Source organism: Silene latifolia, chromosome Y, assembly GCF_048544455.1.
Source record: "Silene latifolia isolate original U9 population chromosome Y, ASM4854445v1, whole genome shotgun sequence".
Classification (NCBI taxonomy): domain Eukaryota; kingdom Viridiplantae; phylum Streptophyta; class Magnoliopsida; order Caryophyllales; family Caryophyllaceae; genus Silene; species Silene latifolia.
The window spans coordinates 412,485,009-412,494,242 of record NC_133538.1 but is presented as its reverse complement, the minus strand read 5'-3'; the positions used below and the strand labels follow the sequence as shown (position 1 = coordinate 412,494,242).

Genomic DNA, 9,234 nt, shown 5'->3' with positions numbered 1-9,234 from the left:
AATTTGCCGAATTGTTGATTGGCCTTAGTATTCTGCAACCGCCTCGGGAAGGGAACCATGATAGGTATCTCGAGTCCCTAGTTTCTCTCTTCCAATGTATCTTCTGGAGGAAGTTCTGTATCCTTTGGACGCTTCTTACCTCTCGAACGAGGTCTTTCCGGTGATTTATCGCTTAAACGAGCACTAACAGGCTCTCGAATAAGCATCCCGTCATCGAAACTACTTGATCGACCAATATACCCATTCGATCAAGTAGAATCTTCATCAATACCACTCGATCGAGTAGTTTTTTCACTCGACCGAGCAACTCCATTTTGCTCATCACTGGATCGAGTAGAAAAACTACTCGATCGATCTTTCTGCCTTTCCTGTTCACTCGATCGACTGGTATTTTCACTCGATCGACCACTTTCGTCCCCAAATCTGCTCGATCGACCACCTGAAACCAGTCGATCGAGCACTTTCTTTGCCGTGAGCTCATTTTCTTCGCCAGAACATTGTTCACCATCGATTCTGACTCTCCTGGTCGATTTTCGCATTTAGGTCCCTGATATGAACGACCGCTTCTCAGATTGATGAAATTTACCGTCTCGTGTGGATTCTTCTCATTTTGACTCGGTAATTGACCCTGCATTCTTGTGGACTGATTAGTGGCTAATTGGGCAACTTGAGTTTCAAGTGCCTTTATGGACGCATCTTTCTGTTGATCACTCAATTGCCACTGCTTCGGGAAGGCTTGCAACATAGACTTAAGCTCACCAATTTCACTCACCCCACCGGAAGATGATGCACCATGGTTAGGAGGAGTAAAAGAAGAGAGCTTTTGAAAGCCTTGTTGATTCTTGTGTGGAGGGACATAAGGCTGCTGCTGGTGAGGAGGAGGAGTAGGATTGAGCACATTCTGACTAGTCCACCTCAGATTGGGATGGACTGCCCCTTGATTATTGTAATAAGAACCTCCTCCTTGCCTATATTGCTGAAAGGCAAGTGAAGGAAAAGTAGATCTATATACTTAACATATTCATATATGTTTTATGTTAATTTAATCATAAAATTAATTGGTGATCTTATGCATGCAAACTATAAACAATATAAAGAAGAAATCTTTATCTTACATTGGAATTTCGGTTTATAAGGGCACAAGAGAGATCTCCTTCTCTCTTGTTCTTGTGCTTTCCTTAATGGAAGAACTAAGATCCAAGTATAGGATCTCTCCCAAAGTATAATACCCAAGGCACACTCTTAATAAAATTAATATTATGAATACTAGTACAATATTAATTTAGTGATAAAATTGACCCAAAAATCTTTGGTTTTGGACTCTTAAAACCGGTTAAGAGGAGAGGAAGAAGAAGAAAATATTTTATCTCTCTAAAATATTTTTGATGAATGAAAATGAATAATACACAACAACAATTATGTTATGTATTGTATATAAAAAATATAAGGCAAAAACCCTTTGCTTTTCTTTGTGTAAAACCGGGTGGAAGAGGGAGAAAAGGGAGCCAATGCATGCTTGAGTTGTTCTTCACAATGAACACTAGGGTTGCATGGCTAGTCAATTAGGGTAATCATCATGCTTACCACTCACATAATAAACACAATATTATCCTAAATCCTGTCTTAATTTCGGTACATATGTAAAATGGAATCCATTTTATTTTTGTCAATTTGTCTTATGTCACATGTCATATGTTACATAAATTTGTTATGTATTTTTAACATATTAAAAATCAACGTATTAATAAAAATACGTCATATACAAAATCGACTTAGTAATTCGCAATTACTTGTACCAAAATATTTTACCAATTATAAATCACAATAATTTGTATTTATAATAATTCATTCAATTTTAATTGTTTCTTTAAACAATAATTTCATCTGAGTAATGAAACAATTCGATTACTCAGACTGTATCTCATTTAATCAAATTTCAATGAGACACGTAAATATTACTTCCAAAATCGTCCGTCAATTTTAAATAATTTAATTGACTCGTAACGTTATACGATCAATTAAGAGTGTTGCCCTTTAGGTATGACCTAGGGGATCAAATGATCTCCACCGTCGCACGACAGTATTGTCAAACACTAGTCAGCTAATCATTACCGATATGTGTGGACCAGTTGACAGTAAAAATTACTTCCCAATTGTATTCTTTATAATAAGACTTAAACATGTGATCATCATGATCAACAGTTGTGATCGCATTATTGTCGGAGGACACATATTCCAACAATCTCCCACTTGTCCTCGACAAGTGTGCGTCACCAATTCTCTTGTCCTATTAATATCTCCTCGATCTGGAGAATAACTGATTGACCGGATTAATCCACCATGGATACAATCCGAGCGTGGCCACGCATTTCCAGTTCATTACTCCTCGAGTGCCCCTGAGATATTGTTATAACCCTAACTAGGGGTGGACAATTCCTATCGCACTCATTCCCTTCAACTAGCCACAGCCATCATAACCCAAAATATGCCCATTTGACCCCATTTACGAAGGTCGTAGTAACACAAATCAAAGTTAATCTGAAACTGTGCCATCTTAGGTGAATAGTCTTTAGTCAAAAGAATTGACTCATTTGAATACTATAGCAGCTCTCGCCATGACCAGGCTATATAAATTTGCCCGAACTTTATAAGCGGTCATTAGGCCCGACAAAAAGTTCCTATCAGTCTGCCTATGTGATCGACTAGTCATCTCACATGACTCTATGGCACTTGAACTTGCCATCAATCGCATCACACTCTAGTCAATTCGAGACGTCACCTCATACAAGTGACTATGGGCAAATACAATGCTAATACATGTTCACTTTAACGGGGTTCAATTGTCTCCACAACCCGTTTGGATGTAACAAAGTATAAGGTGAGTTAATAATAACTCAAACGACAAATGTCGACATCACACTCGGGTAGTCAATACAAGATTACAACCTTGTACTGCATATCGTAAGTGTGTAAACACTTGTTGATTTCAATAGAAGTTTAACATGTTACGTGTCCATGTGTTCAAACTTCTTAATCGTATTATCCTTTACATTCATGTTATTACTCATAGCATGAACCTTACCAAGTACACATCAAGGTTCCCGACCTTGGTTTCGGTTCTTTATCTTGAAAGAACTTCCTTATCGATTATCACATAACAAACGAATTTGTGGTGAATGATAGAACTTGTACTGATCAAGTGCTCCATCCATACACAATGCACTAGGTATATGTTTTGTAGAGTCTTGCAACAATTTGTCAAGATGATTAGTCTAGCACTTCTCACAAGTCCTAGCATATTAGGAAAGATTAGTTTTGAGCAACTTCTTATTCAACTAAGTATCTTTCCAAACTTCTTATTTCTCCTTTTAGCTTGAAAGGGTTAGGATTCTCATAAATCCTTACATGTGCTCGGATTTTCATTAATATGTGCAACCTCTTGTCACATAACAGAGCATTCTATCAAACACCGAAATCGCTCATCGGATTCTACTCGAGAATTCATGACGTTTCTATTATGGCTTACCAATGAATCATCATGCTCTTATGCATATGATTCACCGTTGGACATGTGCATGATTATTCTAATGGCGGAAACATTAGTTACTAATGATCATGAGATCAACTGTTCTTAGGTTCAATGAACGACCATGACTACTAATGGCAATTCCATTTTCATTTACATGAATAACCTATGTGTATGTTGATACGATGTGTATTTCTTAATACTAATCCAATATTTCTTGATTTAATTGGATTCATCATAGTCCATATTCATCCAGAATTGAAAACTCAAATACTTCTTTGTGAAAGAAGATATTAGCTCGTCATTCCTAATGAGTAATGAGTTGTAAACATTCAAAGGATGATAGCTCCCACTAAATTCCATGTCTTCACATGATAATTTCTAAACTCCCACTTAATTCCACATGTTTCGAAATTGATTACTCAATCGAAAACATTTCAAAATTGGAATGTATGTTGCTTTGCAAAGTTATTAAGATGAAGCCATATATGTTCCCATCATATCCTTTTAAAATTCCTATTTTGAAGAGGTCTCATCTTAACCTTATGGAAAGAGATTTTAATCTCTAATTCGTTCATGTCATAATGATACGTAGCAATGTCATTGTTTAAATATAAATAATATCTAATACACGTCCTTCAAAATATCTCTTTCAGAAGGAGGTTTAACCAATTCATTTTCATAATGAGGTTAAGTAATGACATCTGCGTGGTTAAAACTTGGCTATTGAAGATATCGGTATATCAATCCTTGCAACTCGTTTATTACTAGTATGTTACTTTGATTCATTTAGGCTCTTAAGTAAAGTTTGAAACTATTGGTCAAAATTTTATCATAAACTAGTCAATTAAGACTTTACATTAGTCATTCTTGTTCCAAAACTTTCTTTTGGTCTCCTCGTGTAGTTATCTTGAGAACATACTCTTATGATTACTTCACTTGGTCTCTTTAGTCATATAGAACTTACTTGAGACCATAGATCTCATCTATTGGGTATACTATATAAATAGATATACCTTCATTCAAATCATTCTACCTTGCGTAGTACTCATTTACACAAGTACACAAATTTATCTTGCCTCGTGTGTTGTGTCTCATTTTTCTCCACTCTATCTTTAGAATAAATACACTATAGATTCAAAGATAGCATATGAGACACAAATAATAAATTTGAAGTATAAGGAGAACTATCTCATAGGTTGACTAATAGTTTTACATATCGTAAGTGTACTTGGTGATTGACATTCCTTTAAAAAAGTTCATAGACTCAAAATCACTTTGTAAATGATCATACACAAGCCTTAAGCATGTGGACATATAATGAATCCCGTCATTATATTTGTCTATTAGATCACTTTAAGTGAATAATCATATGTTTCTAAGAGCAAGCATTTAAATACGAATTTTAGAACAAAGGATAAAATGATAAAACGGGTGACTTGGGTTGCAAACCAACTCACCATTATCCAAAATACAACCAATTATCCAAAATACCTTTCCATGTCGAACACGGAAACTTAAAGGTTCTAAAATCCAAAACATGATTAAAATAAGACAATAAAAAGCAAAGCTCCATGAAAGCTATTCCTAGCTTCTTGATGGTTTCTCATGCTTGCTTTTCTTTTCCCTTGTCTTTGCTTGGTGGAGGCCCTATTTACAATAAAAAGGGAGATACATTATCACAACTTTGTATCACAATACCATAGTTGAATTAGAAACATAAAAGAAAGGATAGTCATTTACCTACTGGAGTGATCTTTCCAGCCTTAATATCACCAAGGTATTTGGAACAATTTCTTTTCCAATGTCCAACACCATTACAATAATGGCATTTATCAAGAGGACTCTTATTGATTTTTGAAGTGCTAGCTTCATTAGTCTTAGTCTTGGTGAAAGTGGGAGCTTGTTTCATACCCTTCCTCCCATTCTTCTTGAACTTCCCCTTGCTCTTAGTGCTTAGGAAAAGTAGATCTATATACTTAACATATTCATATATGTTTATGTTAATTTAATCATAAAATTAATTGGTGATCTTATGCATGCAAACTATAAACAATATAAAGAAGAAATCTTTATCTTACATTGGAATTTCGGTTTATAAGGGCACAAGAGAGATCTCCTTCTCTCTTGTTCTTGTGCTTTCCTTAATGGAAGAACTAAGATCTAAGTATAGGATCTCTCCCAAAGTATAATACCCAAGGCACACTCTTAATAAAATTAATATTATGAATACTAGTACAATATTAATTTAGTGATAAAATTGACCCAAAAATCTTTGGTTTTGGACTCTTAAAACCGGTTAAGAGGAGAGGAAGAAGAAGAAAATATTTTATCTCTCTAAAATATTTTTGATGAATGAAAATGAATAATACACAACAACAATTATGTTATGTATTGTATATGAAAAATATAAGGCAAAAACCCTTTGCTTTTCTTTGTGTAAAACCGGGTGGAAGAGGGAGAAGAGGGAGCCAATGCATGCTTGAGTTGTTCTTCACAATGAACACTAGGATTGCATGGCTAGTCAATTAGGGTAATCATCATGCTTACCACTCACATAATAAACACAATATTATCCTAAATCCTGTCTTAATTTCGGTACATATGTAAAATGGAATCCATTTTATTTTTGTCAATTTGTCTTATGTCACATGTCATATGTTACATAAATTTGTTATGTATTTTTAACATATTAAAAATCAACGTATTAATAAAAATACGTCATATACAAAATCGACTTAGTAATTCGCAATTACTTGTACCAAAATATTTTACCAATTATAAATCACAATAATTTGTATTTATAATAATTCATTCAATTTTAATTGTTTCTTTAAACAATAATTTCATCTGAGTAATGAAACAATTCGATTACTCAGACTGTATCTCATTTAATCAAATTTCAATGAGACACGTAAATATTACTTCCAAAATCGTCCGTCAATTTTAAATAATTTAATTGACTCGTAACGTTATACGATCAATTAATTGATCAATTAAGAGTGTTGCCCTTTAGGTATGACCTAGGGGATCAACTGATCACCACCGTCGCACGACAGTAATGTCAAACTCTAGTCAGCCAATCATTACCGATATGTGTGGACCAGTTGACAGTAAAAATTACTTCCCAATTGTATTCTTTATAATGAGACTTAAACATGTGATAATCATGATCAACAGTTGTGATCGCATTATTATCGGAGGACACATATTCCAACAGCAAGGACTTGTTCCTTCTCCACAAGACAGCCAACAGCAGTGTGGCCATCATTACTCCCACATCTCTCACATGAAACGGTCTCTCCCCTAGTAAGAACATGGACCGTCTGAGGCTCCCCAGCAGCTTGTAATTCCAACTTGTCGAACCTAGCTTTCATGGTCTCCAGCTGAGCTAAAACACGCTTATCAATCGCATGAACTGTCCTAATCCCATCCCTCGGGTTACCATATTCAGCACTGTGATTCGCCATCTCTTCAATAAGGGACTATCCCTTATCATCATCTGTATTCTCCTGAAATCTTCCACTAGATGCCGCATCAAGTATGGCTCTCTGGTCGTCATACAACCCATTGTAGAACTGATTAGCTAGAAACCATGGGTCAAAACCATGGTGAGGGATAGACATCACCAGCTTCTTGAATCGTGACCATGCTTCATAGAAACTTTCATCGGGAGCCTGTCTGAAACTAGTAATCTTGGCCCTCAGCAAATTTGTGCGTTGTGGAGGGAAATATCTCTTGTAAAATGCAAGAGCAAGATACTCCCAATCTGTAACCCCAACAGCTGTGCGGTCCAAGTCAGTCAGCCACTCCCTGGCTGAATCAGCTAAAGAGAAAGGAAATAGAACTTCCTTAATCTTGTCCTGAGTTACCCCATTAGTGGTGGGGATAGTAGAACAGTAATCGGTAAAGGTCTCCATATGCTTCCTCGGATCTTCACCTGCTACACCTCTATAGATATTCCTCTCCACCAGATTGATATAAGAAGGACGGATATCGAATGTATTACCATCCTCAGTCTGGAGATTGAAACCCTTCGGAATAGAGGATGCTTTAGGCACTGAATGACTGGAAAGCTTTGGCATCTTTACTGTAGAAATCGGACTGTCTTTCGCGAAAAGGGAATGATCTAGCTCTGGCTCGAAAGTACTCAACTCTTCCTTTCGTGATTTCCTTAGCAGAAGGAGTCTATGCTTGAATAATCTCTCCGGTTCTGAATCAGCTGAAACTAATTCAAACCTGTCTGACCTGGGCATAAACAACACTGAAAGAAAATAATAAGAATGGCCTCAAGGAATGAAAATTCCCTGAGACAGATAAAATAAACGGAACAACAACAAATAGGACAATTGCCTCCCAAGCAACGGCGCCAAAATTTGACACGTACGTCAGTATATTGTCAAAAATAAACTAACTCAACTAACTATATAGCTAGGGAAGTCAGGTCGATCTCTGCAGGGAGGCAAGATATTTGTAGAAGTCCGTCTATTTGGTCACAAATGGGGGGGGGGGGGTTGTTTGATTTGTTATCTAAACTACGAGATTTAAAGGAAATAGGAATAAAGGGTAAGAGCAATAAAAGCAGATAAAAAGGATAAAACTATCAGATAGAGAGGGACATGTCAGGATTTCGGTTCACTACGGTAGTCCGGTGACTCAAATTTGTAAATGACTCGCATTTAATTAATGTAAGACAGATGTTGAAAGGTCCTTTCGATCCACTTCCTATCCTAAAATACCACTAACTTAACTTTCATTCTCGTGAGGGTAGTCTACTGTTCATAGCAGGCCTATTTAGTCCAATATTTCGATCTAGGATTAATTTTAGCCAGGTTAAAGGTTAACTCAGAAGTGTGCACTCAACTAAGTTGAATAAATACAGTTAAATTGCTATGGTGATAGAGTCTCGTAATTATTTCATCTGTTTCATTTACTACATCGTCACTTTCCTACCGCAGATCCCCTAATCCCAACATAAAAGGGGTTTAGCTACTCATGTCGCTAATTAAACTAACAGCAGATAAAATTCCAGCAGTAAACACAATGAAATAAACAATAAATTGCATAAAAGTAAATTAGGGCAGAAGAATAAATGTAACGAAACGAATAATTAAAGCAACAAGAGATTAATTATTAATAAGAGAAGAGAAAGAATTTCAATCGATGCGAATCCGGCGTAAAGAACACAAAATTCAAGCGAAAGTGATCCGGAAATAAAGTTACAGTAGAGAGGAATGAAGTACACAGTAAAAGTTTGATGATTGAAAAGTAGATAAAAAAAAAGATCCTAATAACCTAGTTAACGTAGGTTTTAATTAGTAAAGTACTTAAGTTTTGCGAAATTAAACAACACACGGGCTGTTTAAAGCCCATAATCAGCGAAACCACTCGATCGAGTAGATTAAAACCACTCGATCCAGCAAACACCTCAACAAATCTACTCGATCGAGTAGAAAGTTACTCGATCGAGTAACTGGTCTTTCTGCAGGCTAAGGATCGAGTGGAAAACCACTCGATCGACCAATCTGGGATGTAAAAAACACTCGATCGAGTGATTAAACTGCTCGATCGAGTTCTTGGTCTTCATTTTAGCTCAAGTCCGCGCCTAAATGCCTCGTAATCCGTGCCATGACACTCTCAAGTGCAGTATCTCACTCTGGAAAAATCCCGTCTCCTCTAAATGCATGCAAAAAAAAAGACGAAAAAGA

The 9,234-nt window shown here is 36.2% G+C and overlaps 1 non-coding gene across 1 annotated transcript; it reads left to right on the top strand.

Annotated features, from left to right (window-relative positions):
* The first annotated feature begins 7,129 nt into the window (after positions 1 to 7,129).
* LOC141635891 (small nucleolar RNA R71) lies at positions 7,130 to 7,236 on the top strand. The gene has a single exon (XR_012540545.1). It is a non-coding gene; the product is annotated as a small nucleolar RNA R71 (small nucleolar RNA).
* The last annotated feature ends 1,998 nt before the right edge of the window (positions 7,237 to 9,234 follow it).